We start from the raw sequence: 13,976 nt of genomic DNA on the forward strand, positions 1-13,976 counted from the left end.
AGGACAAAGGGACCCACTTGGCAACTGGGTTAGTCTGGGAAGGTTAATACCTCCTTCCCTACCTTACACCCAGTCACTCATGGTTCCCCAGGTTTGTGGCCCTATTTAGTCCAGTAGGCCACTGCTCCCGGGGTTTACCTGGCAAAATCAGCCAGAAATCTGAGTTTGGCAGTGGGCCTTGCCTGTTTAAATTAGGCTTCTGTCTGGCTAGATTTCTCTGTAAGTCAGAGGTTGCATTCAGCTTTAAACTCAGGTGTCAATTCTAGCCTCTGCCCGCCCACTGCCTTTGTCTCAGCCGAATTAGCCCCCTGAGGGCAGAGGCTCCACCCAAGAGAGTCAAGGGCGCCCTGCCTGTGGCTGCCGTCCAGGATGGCGTGCCGGGGGTTTCTGCACCGGCATCCCCCAAGCTGACTCTCTTCTCCTCACGCCCGCACCACAGTCAGCACAGAACAGCACCAGCCCTTTCCCCCTCCACTTCTCTCAAGCAGATGCCCCAGTATCAGGACTCCATAGGTAATAAACCTCCAGTTCTCGGAGCGGGTGGGTGGGGACTCCTTGGAGTTCGGTGTTGCAGGTGGGGGATATATATACAGATTTATACAGTTTTACAGTTTTATGTTTGGCCAGAGGGTGCCATGGCACACTGGCAGGGGTAGGAGGTCCAGTTTTTAGGGGGTCTCTCCCATGCAATAGAGTGGGAGAAAGTTTGAACTCTGCTCGCTTGTTTGCATGGAGTAAACTGCGCGAGCCCTTGTTGTGGGGGAGGGGACTCCCGTCTGCTTGGTGGTGGATTTTGTACCTTTTGGTTGTAATTTCGGGGTTGCAGCTCGCCTCAGGAAGGTTGAAGTGCACTCTTCAATCTTCTCTCTTGTCTCTGCTCCAAACCATCAGCTAATTTGCTAAGCTGCTGTCCTTTCAGCCTCCTTCTGGACGGGAGCTTCTGTAAAAAGCTGGCTGCAGTTCGCCATCTTGGCTCCGCCCCGGTTTGGTAGAATTCTTATGTGAAGCCATCTGGTCCTGGACTTTTCTGTTTTGGGAGATTCTGTATTATTGATGCTATTTCAGTGCTGGATATAGTTCTATTCAAAATTTCTAATTATTTCTGGTTGAGTCTAGGAAGATGACATGCTTCCAGGTGTTGGTAGAGGGCCAGACCACCATTCTGTGGTGGTCCAAGAAGATACGAGAAATAATTTCTGTTCTTTTAAATTCATTGTGATTGGACTTGTGTCCTAAAATATGATCAATTTTGGAGGATGATCCATGGGCTGATGAGAAGAATATGCATTCAGTTTATTAGGTTCAGATGACATATTCTATAGATGTCTGTTAAGTCCATTTGGTTTAGGATCAAGTTTAAGTCCATTATTTCTTTGTTTAATCTCTTCTTGGAGAATCTGTTCACAACTGAAAAGGGGGTGTTAAAATCTCCAACTATTATAATGCAGGAAGATATCAAATTGTTCATATCAATTAGGATTTTCTCTATAAATTAAGAAGCATTTGAGTAGAGTGCATAAGTGTTAATTATTGAAATCTCTTCATGTTGAATGTTTCCCTTGACAAATATGTAGTGGTGTCCATTCTTGTCTTTCCTTATCTTTGTTAGTTTAAATCTTATTCTATCTGAAATAAAATTGCAACCACTGCTTTTTTTCTGATTTCCATCTGCCTATATTATAGATGACCATCCCTTCACCCTGAATCCTTTTTTATCCTTTGAGGTAAGATGCATCTTGTAGTCAACAGATACCTAGCCTGAGTTTTTGTATACAGTCAGCCAACCTGTGCCTCTTTAGAGGACAATTTAAGCCATTCACATTAATTAAGAGAATTGATAGGTATGATAGTGTTTTGGCCATCATGTTTTTCAAAAGTCCAGTGGATAATTTCAATTCTTTCACCATTGTGGAAATTAGGTTTTGTTTGGTAAATTCTGGGTGAATTTACTTTGGTTGTAATATTATGGAAAATGGGTCTGAGCATTTCCTGGAGAGCTGGTTTAGTTATGGGAAATTTTCTCAACATGTGTATGTCAGTAAAATCTTTGATTTCTCCATCACAAATGAAATTCCATTTAATTGGATACAGAATCCTGGGCTGAAAGTTATTTTGTTTTAGAAGATTGAAGGTCAATGACCATCCCTTTCTGGCTTAAAAAGTTTCAGCTGAAAGATCTATAGTCATTCGGGCAGCACCTGTGGCTCAAGAAGTAGGGCACTGGCCCCATATACCATGCGTGGAGGATTCAAGCCCAGCCCTGGCCAAAACTGCAAAAAACAATAAAAAGAAAAGAAAAGAAAACAGGTCCTCTGAGACTAAAGAACAACCCTAAAAAGAGAGAGCGAGATCTGCAGACATTCTAGTATTTCTCCCTTTGTAGGTAATGCTTTTCTTACATCTGGCTGCTTGCAGGATTTCCCCCTTCATATTAACTTTGGCAAAGTTAATTACAATATGTCAAGGAGATGCTTTATTTGGATTGAGTTTTCCTGGGGTTCTGAAACTTGTCTACTATCTGAATTTCTGTATCCCTTGCAATGCTTGGGAAATTCTCCTCTGTAATATGCCTTTGGGACCATCCTCTTTTCCTTCAGGAATTCCTATAAGTTGGATGTTTGATCTTTTGAAATGATCCCACAACTCTCTCAGGGAATAATCTGGTTTTGCTTCCCATTTGTTTGCCTCTTTGAATGCTTGGAATCATTCAAAAGGTTTGTCTTCAATTTCAGAGATCCTTTCTTCTGCCTGCTCAGCTCTATTACAGAGAGATTCTACTGTATTTTGAAGCTCTTCAAATAACTTTTTCATTTCCTTGAGCTCTGTTATCTTTTTTCTCATTATGTCCATATCCTTGGTGATTTTGTCTTTGAATTCATTCATTTCTTGAGACAACTTTTGCACAACTCTTTGGATTTCTATTTCCATCTTTTCCTCCATTATTCATTTTATTTGTTATCCATATTCTGAATTCTATTTCTGGCAATTCAGCCATTTGTCTGTGAATGGCATCTTCTATTGTATCTCCTTTGTCATTCCTTGGGGGAGTTGATCTACTCTGATTATTCATGTTGCCAGAGTTCTTCCACTGGTTCCACCCCATGAGTATTTTCCACAGATTGGCTAGTAAAACTGGTAGGGTGAGATTAGATTGTGGGCCTCAGGAAATGGAGCTAACCAGCCCTCTAAAAATGAGCTAGGGCTGGTTATGCTGGATTTTCCCCCACAGCTTTACATAGGTCCCTTTCAGACTGCAGCCAGAGACTCTGAGGACCTGCTTGGTGTGATAGCCTAAGGTGTCTCTGTCTTGTAGTTAGCCAGCCTCTATCCAATCTCAATTAATCATGGTATTAGCAACTGTGGTGCCCCACCTCCAACAGCAACAGCTGGAGGAAGAGAATTAGTCCCTCCCACTACAAAACCACCACTGCTCAACCTTGGAGGGTTCCCAGATGGCCAGTCCAGGTCAAGAGTTCCAATCCAATTGTCCCAGGCAGTATAATCAGTGCTCAACAGGGAGAGTTTAAAGGGTTTCCAGTGACCTGATAGTAGAGATCCACCAGCAGTTCTGTCCAAAAAACCTGAGGGGCTGGAGTCTGATTCCTTTTGGTGAGCAATTGAGTCAGGAACACCTGTACCCTGCCAAAGAGTCAGTCCAGGGACATCAGCACCTCCACTCACTGCTACACACCACTGCTGGCAACCCCATGGGGCTGGAGCCTGCTTCCCTCCTGTGAGCAATGGAGTAAGGGAAGTACACCTGCTAAAGTCAAAGGGATGTCAGTGCCTCCAACCCCACTGCACACTGCCATTGGCAACCACAAGGGGCTGGAGCCTAGTTCCCTCTGGTGAGAAATGGAATCAAGGCATCAGTGCCTCTGCTCCCCATGTACCATCATGGCATGTTTCACTCTCCTGCACAGTCAGAGCTTCCTCACCCCACTGCACAGTGCCACTGGCAACCTTGAGGAGCTGGAGCCTGATTCCCTGGGGTTAACAATGGAACCAGGAAAATGAACAAAGTCTGACCCTGGATGTCAGCACTTCTGCCCACTGTGCACCATTATGGTGTGGCACATCTCTCTCTCTCACATGTCCCTCTCTCCCTACACCCCCCCCAACTTCCACTCAAGTCACTGTTCCCATGCTGTTACCAGTGGCCCACATAATGCCCAGTCCTCTCAAGGAATTGCCAAACACTCTGGGCTCTGTAGGGAGCAGGTCTTCAAACCACCAGGAAAGGGGGGAAAGGTAGACTGGGAGTTCATAATTGCAGGGAAAATATTTATTCAATTTTATGCCAGGCAGGATGGTGCTTCGCCTCACAAGTGGGACCTCCATGGAAATGAGGCCTGGTGTTTAGCAGCTCTCTCCCATGGGGATAAAATAAGAAGTATTTTGTTCCCTGCTCACTTGCAGAGAGCACACAGCAAACCTCCAGCTTGGGTGAAGGGTCTATCATCCTCTTGGTAATGGGCTTTGTACCTAGAATTTGTTTTCTTGGAGTTTCACCTTGCCTCAGCAAAGATGACATGCACTTGTCTATCTTCTTTCTTAGTTCAGCTCCCCACCTGCAGCTTTATTGAGTCCATTCTGTCCATTATCTCTCCCTCTGGACAGGAACCTCTGTTGATAGCTGCCTCTTGCTGTCCATCTTACTTCCTTCCCTGGAAAATATCCTGTTTTCAAAACTGTTTTATAATGGTAGAATCTGCATTTATTTTATCATTCAACAAATATTTATTGAATACCCACCAAGAGCCTATTTCTGTGGTAGGCAGGGAAGAGGTAGTTATAAACAGGAAATATGTGATGCTTATACACCAGCAGAAGTGGCAAAGTATAAAAAATAGTCATTAGTAAATACACAAGATAAATAGAATTTATAAGTGCTGTGAAAGAAATATTATAAATATTTCTGCAGAACCGCCATAATTGACCACCTCTCTACTTTGCTTACTTAAGTTGACCTAATTTTCAAAGACCAGACATGCACATCACATACTCAAATAGAAAACTGACCTTTACATATTGACCCCTTCTTTAAGTTGTATCTTGACCACTTCAGCTGTAACACACAATATTAATTTGCCCTCTATAAATTGACCAGTTGAGTCCACTCTACACCAAAAGATAGAAGGTTTTGGCTTTGCCCTTAGTTGTATTATTGTTTCCTTAGTATCAGTTCATTTTTCTATTTTATTATCACCATATGTTAGATAAGGCCTAATGTCCTACTGTTGGTCACACGTTACAGAAGTTTTTTTCAGCATGAAGAATTGGTCTGAATTATGGGTACATCCTACAATTACTAAAAAACTTTACAGTTAATTGAGACACAATGGCCCAAAGGAAAGAACTCAAAGAGCTGACATTGAAGGAAAAGGTTGATTTTCTACATTTTCTGGAAAGCAGCAACCAAAGAGAAACAGTGGAGCATTTTGGTATTAGCAAGACAACATTTAGCAACATATAAAAAACATGAGGAGAGAGATGGTAAGGAAAGCGGAGACCTACAGCAGAAAAGGAGGAAAACTTCCCTCAATGTAATCAATGCAGTAACATTTATCTGGTTCTAATATGTGCAGTTAACATCTAAATCTCCAGGCTGATAAGTTAAAAGTTGCTAAAAAATTCATGCAGGAATTTGGGGTGGCTGATTTCCAAGCATCAAGTGGTTGGCTCAAGAAATTTAAACTGCAACATGAGATCTCCTAGAATAGTGGTTCTCAACCTTCCTAATGCCGTGAACTTTTAATACAGTCCAAAGGGATTGCAACCCATAGGTTGAGAACTGCTGTCCTAGAAAGTCTTGTGTGGTGAATCCAATGATGTACCAGTAGAAGTTTGTGAAGAGTTTGCCCAAAAGTTCCCAGAATTCACCAGAGGCTTCAGAGATCACAACATCTTCATCATAGAGGATTGTGGACTCTTTTCCAAGATGATGCCTGACAGGAGCCTCGTCATGAAGAGTAACAAATGTAAGAGCCAAAAATTTTCCAAAGAACATTTCACAGTTCTTCTCTGCATTCAGTCAACTGGAGAGAAACCCTTGGTGACTGGTAGATCAGCAAAGCCACATACATTTAAGAACCTGAAGCACAAAGACTTCCATGTTACTTGGAGATCAAATGACAGATGCCCTATTTAAGAGTACGTAAAGGGTATTGACTGAGAAACAAAGAAGGAACAGTCTATTCTACTGCCAACAGACAACTGCCCTGGCCACCTGCAAATGAATCATCTCACAAACAGGACACTGAAATTTCTGCCTCCAAATACAACTTCAAAAATCCAACCTCTTGATGAAGTCACTTCAAAGCATTTAAAATGCACTACTTCCCAGCTCTAGCAGTGGGTCATCACTGAAATACAACCTATGGTCCACCTGTGGAAGCAACTTCATCTGCTGCCTCTGGGTCAGTTCTGCTTGGAATAAAGTTCAGCCAAAAATGACACAAGAAAGTGATTCAAGAAAGTTGGATTTGTCACAACCCAAGAGCATGGTGTTTTAGTCCCAACAGACAGTCCATCACCCATGGCAGAATTAGAAGGAGTAGATTTTGAAGGTTTTGTTGCAATGGCTGATGAGGTGGCAACCTGCAATGAACTTCACCCAGAGGCAGTTTTCCATGTTATATTGACCAAAGTACAGACCAGTGTAAAAGTACATGAAGCAGCTGATGAAGTGGAAGAAGCAAGTGAGGATGACACAGGAACTGCAGAGACTCCAGAAGAAGAGGAAGTCAGGCATTTGATAACACACTTGGAGTCATTCGCTAGGGGAAAATGCCCAGGTGTGCTAAGTGGTGTAGCTGGTGTTGAGAGTGCTTTCTCCAAGTGTTTGTAATAAGAATACACTCTTTTTTCAGAAGGAATGATTAAACCATGAGAATACAGTGACTGTAATGATTCTGTATGATACTGTTTTGTGTGATTTTGCTGGTTTGATTATGTGATTTCATATGATATTCTCTAATAAAACCTGCATAAGAAAGTACAGTACATGTACATGTCAGTTACTGTAGGCCTAGTTCCTTATGTTAACCACCTCTGTATGATGGCCACTTCATTATAGTCCTTTGGGCAGTCAACTTACAGAGGTTCTACTGTAATTTTATGTTGCAGAGGCAGCATAATTTATCAAGTCAGAACAGAGTATAGAATCTGACAGCATGGGTTCAAATAATGACTCCCCCACTCACTAGTTAAGCTGAATTTAACTCTATATGAAATTGAGTTATGATAATAGCACCTGTTTCATAAATACTGTCTCACAAGGCTTTGTGAAAAGTAAATACAAATGCATGCATTGTTTTATTCTAGCCATGGCAGAGTTACTGGCATTGGACATGCCTTCTTGCTATAAACATTTATTAATATAAAACTGGACAAAATATATGAGACAACTGCCTTCATGCCTTGGAAAATAATGAGAACAGGACCATGACCCTTGAAAGAAGGAAAATTTACATTTAATTTTTTGATGGGTTTATTTTTCTGCCCTTGTTCAGGGACATGGAGACCAAGTTTGACTGTAGTCTTACTGAACTGAAGAGGCAGAGGTTGGAATACCAGCCTGACAAAAATTCTAGATTGTAGTGACCAAACAAAAGTTAGTTGTTTGAGAGGGTCGGGGACAGAAGTCTGCGTGTGAATTGGCTGGTGTTTAGGAAGATCTGAGCCATGCGTGTAAGGAAAGAGATTTCACACTGCAGACTGCCCATGGCAGAGTTAATGCTGGATTGAACCCCAAAGGTCTTGCAGTGCTGGGAAATGCCAAAACACCAGGCTGGAGAGAATCTCTGAGCACCTCATGCCTTCAGTTGAGACCAGAAAAGGCCATGGTTAGAGAGTAAGGACAGTGACCTCATAAAAGGTCCACACCTTAGAATTCCACTCAAAACCAAAATAGGCCTTTCCTTAAAAATACAAAAACCAATCTTGATTTCAAAAAAAAAAAAAAGATCATTTGCCATTTGATTCTCAGAGATGAGGGGGAAAAAGCAGCTTCAACATGTTTTCAGGGAAGAAGTCATAATTCAGATTCTTTACAATATCTCACCCAAAATGTCCAGCATAAAATTAAAAACTGCCACACATGCAAAGAAGTAGGTAAATGAGGCTGAGAAAATAAGCAGTCCATAGAAATGGGTCCCAGGTGACTCCGTTGTTGGAATTGACAGACAAGGATTTCAATAAGGCTGTGAACATGTGTTCCAAGACCTAAAGGTAAAAATGATCATAAGGAATGAAGAGATGGAAATCCTAACAGAGAGATAGAAATGACAGGAAGAACCAAATGGAGATTTACACAGAGCAATAAAATATCCACAATGTACCTTACTATCAGATTGTAGAAACCTAAAGAAAGGGTTAGTGAACTTAAAGACAAATCAATAGAAATTATCCCATATAAAGAACAGAGAAAAAAAATATTTAAAAAATTAACCAATGCTTTACCTGTTTTCAGAGATAGGAACAAGGAATCTAACATACATGTAGTTTAAGTCTCAGAAAGAAGAGAAAGAGAATGCAGAGCATATAAAATACTTTTTGGAAATTTCCCAAATTCAGTTGCAAAGAAAGACAGACAGAACCCCCCAAGAGTGTTAGCTAGAATTAAAACAAACAAAAAATAATCACATGTTAAGCTCAGGCAAAGAAGAAGAGCACATTACACAGAGTGACTTTCTTCAGAAACTGCAGATGCCAAAACATGGTGCAGCAACAACTTGAAGTGCCCAGAGAAAAATGTCAGATGAGAATTCTATTTTCAGCCAAAATGCTCCTCAAAAATGAGAGCTAAATAAAGACATTCTATATAAATAAAAGCTGGAAAGTGACCATCAGCGTATCTGCACTTGGAGAATGCAAAGGACACATTTCACAGGGAAGGAAATTGGAATGGGTTGAAGCCTGGTGCTGCAGAAGGGAAAGAGGAGTGTCAGAAATGATGAGTAAACAGAAGACTGTTTTCCTCTCAAAATGTCTTTAAAGGTGCATTTGAGGGGCAAATATCAGCACGTATTATCTAAGTAAAAATAATGAATCATAGAATTACATATGTTGATTTAAAATATTTGATAACACCAGAGGCCCATGGGAGGGAGGACAAGAGGAATTTCATTAAAGTAAGGTTTATACATGAAGAGGCACAATGTTAGCTCCAAGTAGACTCTGATCAAGTAAGGATGCATGTATATTCTCTAGAGTAACCATCAAAAAGAATAAACAATAGTTATGGAGTCGTATAATGAATTTAAAGTTAAATACTAAAGAATACTTAATTAACTGAAAGTAAGTCAAAAAAGGAGAACGATGAGAGCAAAACAGATGTTGGCAGATTCAGCGAAACCATATCAATAATTACATGCAGTATTTAAACAGTTGCCTTGACATTCCAGTTAAAGAGCAGAGACCGTCAGCCTGGACAGCATTGCAAGGTTCAAATATGAGCTGTCTATAAAAAGCATAGGTTGAAAGTAAAAGAGTGAAAAATGATACACCATACAATAAACATAAAAGGCTCTTTTTTAAGTTAAATTTTGCTATGTTATTATCAAAGTAGACTTTAAGTAAGGGTATATTACCAAAGATAAAAATAAGACTCAATAAAATTTTGAAAACTTATAGTGCTTGTTCTCAAATCTCAATTGAATTAAATTAGAAATCAGAAAGAGTAAAATATCTAGAAAATCCCTTTAAATACTTGGGAATTAAGTGACATACATCTAAATAACCCATGGGTCAAAATTTGAGAAAGTGAAACCACCAAAGGCATAGATTTGCCTCCACTTCATTGCTAAGTAGCCTGTACGTAAGCTACCCTCTGCTTCTGGTTTCTCTTCTTTAAATCCTTGTCAACTGCTTGAAAAACAGCTCTGAATTTCAAAATGTTAGAGTTGTATTTTATTTCAATCTTACCACCAATAATACAGATTGTTTTCAATGGCAGTATTAGTAATAAACTTTATATTGTCACAGAGGATACTATTATTTTAAACTACCCTTTTGAACCCAATAGATACTCTATAGATAATTTAGAAAGTTCCATGAAAATACAAATTTGGGAATGTCATTAACCATATTTTGGAGGTTAATTATGCCTGAAATGATATCATCTTAAAGCATTACAGATCCTTATGAGTTTTAGTAGTTATTAGTTAGTTGTTATTTTAGTAGAAACAACAATTTTACAGATTTCTTTCAGATCTCAAGAAGTGAACCATTTCAAAGACAATGCTCTCTTGTTTACCACAACTATAAGTTTAAAATCTGACTACTAAATACAACACATCAGTAGCATTAGATGAAATAATGCTCACAATCTTAGAACTTAAACAAAACTACAATACCACAGTAAACAAAAGGAAAACTCTGGTGTCAGCTTCTTGCTATGAACAAATATATAGGCTATTAAGCATTAGTACTGATGATAGGTTGCTACTACTTATAATGACAACTGGGAACACAAAAGGAAAGGGTGTAATCCTACCTGTATGGATGGACAACCCTGTAGACCTCAAAGTGTCTTGCTTTGGGAAAATATTATGATGGATTGTTTTGAAAATATTTACATTCATTTCCAAAAGACATTGCGTTATCTGGACTTATTTTCATCAACTCTTAAAGGAAAGGCTCAAGTTAGAAAATCCCTGTTTCTTCTCTTTCTACGATCCCTAGATTTTACTGAATGTTCCTTTTGATTTAATGAAATAAACTCAATCTATACATGTTTGTATGAACTTACAAGTCTGGAAAAAGTAAGAGGAAATCATGGCATTGTTGCTTTCAAGATATCTAACTTGACTTTTTGCAGATTAGGCACTTAGCTTTTTTGATGAGCTAGGCATAGTAAAATGCTCCACTTTTATGTCTCTTGCTATTATATATCCATGAAAACAAATCCACTTATAAACGGCTGCTTCCAGCCAGGCATACAGCTCATGCCAGTAATCCCAGCAATTTGGGAGGTTGAAACATGAGGATTGCTTGAGGTCAGGAGTTCAAGATAAGTCTGGGAAACACAGAAAGATAGACATCTCTACAAAATTAAAAAATTAGCTACACATGGTGGTACATGTCTATAGTCCTTGGGAGGCTGAGGCAGGTGGTACATGTCTATAGCTTCTTGGGAGGCTGAGGCAGGAGGATCACCTGATCCCAGCAGTTTAAGGGTGCAGTGAGCTATGATTACACCATTGCATTCCAACCTGGGCAATAGAGTGAGATCCCACATCCCCCCTCCCCACACCAAATGACGCTTCCACTGAAAATCACCTTCATCACTTAACATTCTTTCAAACCCTGGAAAAGAAAATCTGACATGCCAATTTCTGTTGAAGAATGAAGACTGTTTTCACTTTACCATACTATAGAAAGCAACCACAATGCTGTTCTGCATGCAAAGGTGACCACATCAAGAAATAGTTCTTCAGCAGGAATAAGAACAAGCATTCATTGGACACTTACCATATAGCAGTTGCACATCAGGCTCTTTTATGCTGTCTCCCTACTCTTGCCAATAACTGCCGAAAAATGTTTTCTTATTACCATTTTTCAGTTGAAGAAACAGTATTCCAGCAAATCTATGAGATCATTGTCATTCTTTCTCCTAAATATTATGGCTGTCATCCCAATTTGTCCTGAAAATGATGAAAGTTATTAATATCTGGAGGAGTTCTGTACAGGTCAGGGTAGCATTGGGTGTAGGAGACATTGACCTTGAAATCATAAAACTTTGATTCAACTACAGCTTCAGTTATTGTGTTGAAAAGCCTTGCTTTCCTCATATTTATTCATGAATAATACCATTTAGCAAGTCTCATTTACATTATCAGTGCAACACAACTTTTACATCACAAGATTCTAGCATACGAGGGCTGTCCAGAAGGCATCCATCCACATACTATGAAAAAGAGTATCAATGAAGGCGGGATAGATACCTTCTGCATAGCCCTCATGCATCATCACCACTGCACTCCCCTTGCTTGTACCTGATGCCCCAGCTCTTCTTTGTAATTATCACATGGCTTTGCACAATACACACACAGCTTTAGCTATGCAAAAAAAGTAAGGGGAAAAGATAATTAAGATTAAAAGCAAACAAATTTTAGATAATAATTAAACAAGGCCATTATTATCCAAAGAATAAAAATGGCTAATTGCCTAAGGGTCATCATTTGTGTATCTTGGTAAGAACACAAGAAACAGGATCCAGATGGCTCAGACATCTTGTGAGTTTCTTTTTGTAAAGAAGAGGAGGAGGAAAGAAAAAAAAAAAAGACTATGACTTTGTCTAATAAAAGAGGAAAATCTGAAGACAACAAAAGCAGAAAACAACAGATTTCCCTCCCCCTTAGAACTTTCAATAATAGGTTCTAAAGTTGGATCAGATTCCTTGAGTACCCCATGTTGTCAAAGCCCAAATCCAGCTTCACACACCTGATGTGCAACTGAAGGGCAGCACCATAACATAGGTGCTCAGAGAAAAAGGAAGATTTATTCTGTTTGGCCAAAGTGAGAAGAAGGGGGAGCAAGATCTCCCAGCTCTATTTTGAGAAGAGGACAGAGTAAGGGGATTGTCTGAGGCTGGGAGGAAGGGGGAGTTTCAGGAACCATGAATAGATTAATAAATTGAGGTATATGTATACCATGGAATATTATGCAGCCTTGAAAAAGGATGGAGACTTTACCTCTTTTATGTTTACATGGATGGAGCTGGAACATATCCTTCTTAGTAAACTATCTCAAGAATGGAAGAAAAAATATCCCATGTACACGGTACTATTATGAAACCAATTTACAATCACTCACACTTTCATATGAAGAATAGATCACAACTATGGCCCAAGATGAAGAAAGAAGGAGAGGGAGATTGGGAAGGGGGGGTGAATCATGGGATCAAGGGATGGTGAATTGTGGGATCACACCAATGGTTCATAATGCCAGGGTACATGTCAGATCTATTAGTATAACTGTCTTAACACAATAACTAAGTAATTGAGATGAGGTATATATTAACCAGTGTGATGTAAGCATTCCTGTTCTATATGAAATCAGCATATTGTACCCCATAAATGCATTAACATATACATGATCTATGTTTTTATGATTTAATAAAAAATAAAATAAAATTCTAGCTAAGTAAGAAAAAAAAAGATTTTGACATGTTATAAAACAGGGGAATGGTGTGGCCTGGGGTAGGTGTGAAAAATGAAAACAGAAGAAATATTTTTGTTTCTACTCCCTGAGAGATATAAAAGAAAAGAAAAAAACAATTTCTAGATTGTCAAGGATTAATTCTATAATTACAAATAAAGAGAGGAGTTGTAAGTTTCCTTGCAATGTAGGGAAACGAGCTTCAGCAACCAAGGGCCTGAATCTGAATCCCACAATATCACTGGCTGGTCTTGACTTTTACAAGTCACTTAATTTTCCTGTGCTTCACTTTGTACATCTCTCAAAAAGGATAACAACAACACCTCCCTCAATACTTGTGAAAGTAGTCAAATGATATTGTTGGTGTGACAATATTTTGCAAATGAAAAACTTAGCCTTAAAGTCACCACTATGGTTCCAACACTTCAGGTGACCAACTTGAAATTTTACAAGTGTCTCGAATGTTCAGATTCTTTTTTTTATCATTAAATCATAGCAGTGTACATTAATACTATTATGGGGTACAGTGTACTGTTTCTGTATAAAATTTGAAACACTTTCATCCAACTGGTTAACATAGCCTTCGTGTCCTTTTCTTCATTATTGTGTTAAGACATTTATATTCTACATTTAGAGAGATTCATATGTACCCTTATAAGATGAACCATAGGCATGATCCCACCAATCACCCTCTCTCCACCCACCCTTCCCCCCTGCCCTCCCATCCCTTTCCCCTCTCCCCATATTCCTGGGCTAAAATTGGGTTATAGCTTTCCTATGAAAGCTATAAATTAGTTTCATAGTAGGGCTGA

General features: G+C 39.4%; 1 protein-coding gene across 1 annotated transcript in view; it reads left to right on the forward strand.

The window, feature by feature from the left end:
• SPATA16 (spermatogenesis associated 16) overlaps positions 1-13,976 on the forward strand; it is a 247,266-nt gene that overhangs the window by 58,881 nt on the left and 174,409 nt on the right. The window lies entirely within an intron of this gene.

Source organism: Otolemur garnettii, unplaced genomic scaffold (genome assembly GCF_000181295.1).
Source record: "Otolemur garnettii isolate 467f Iridium unplaced genomic scaffold, OtoGar3 scaffold00078, whole genome shotgun sequence".
Classification (NCBI taxonomy): Eukaryota; Metazoa; Chordata; class Mammalia; order Primates; family Galagidae; genus Otolemur; species Otolemur garnettii.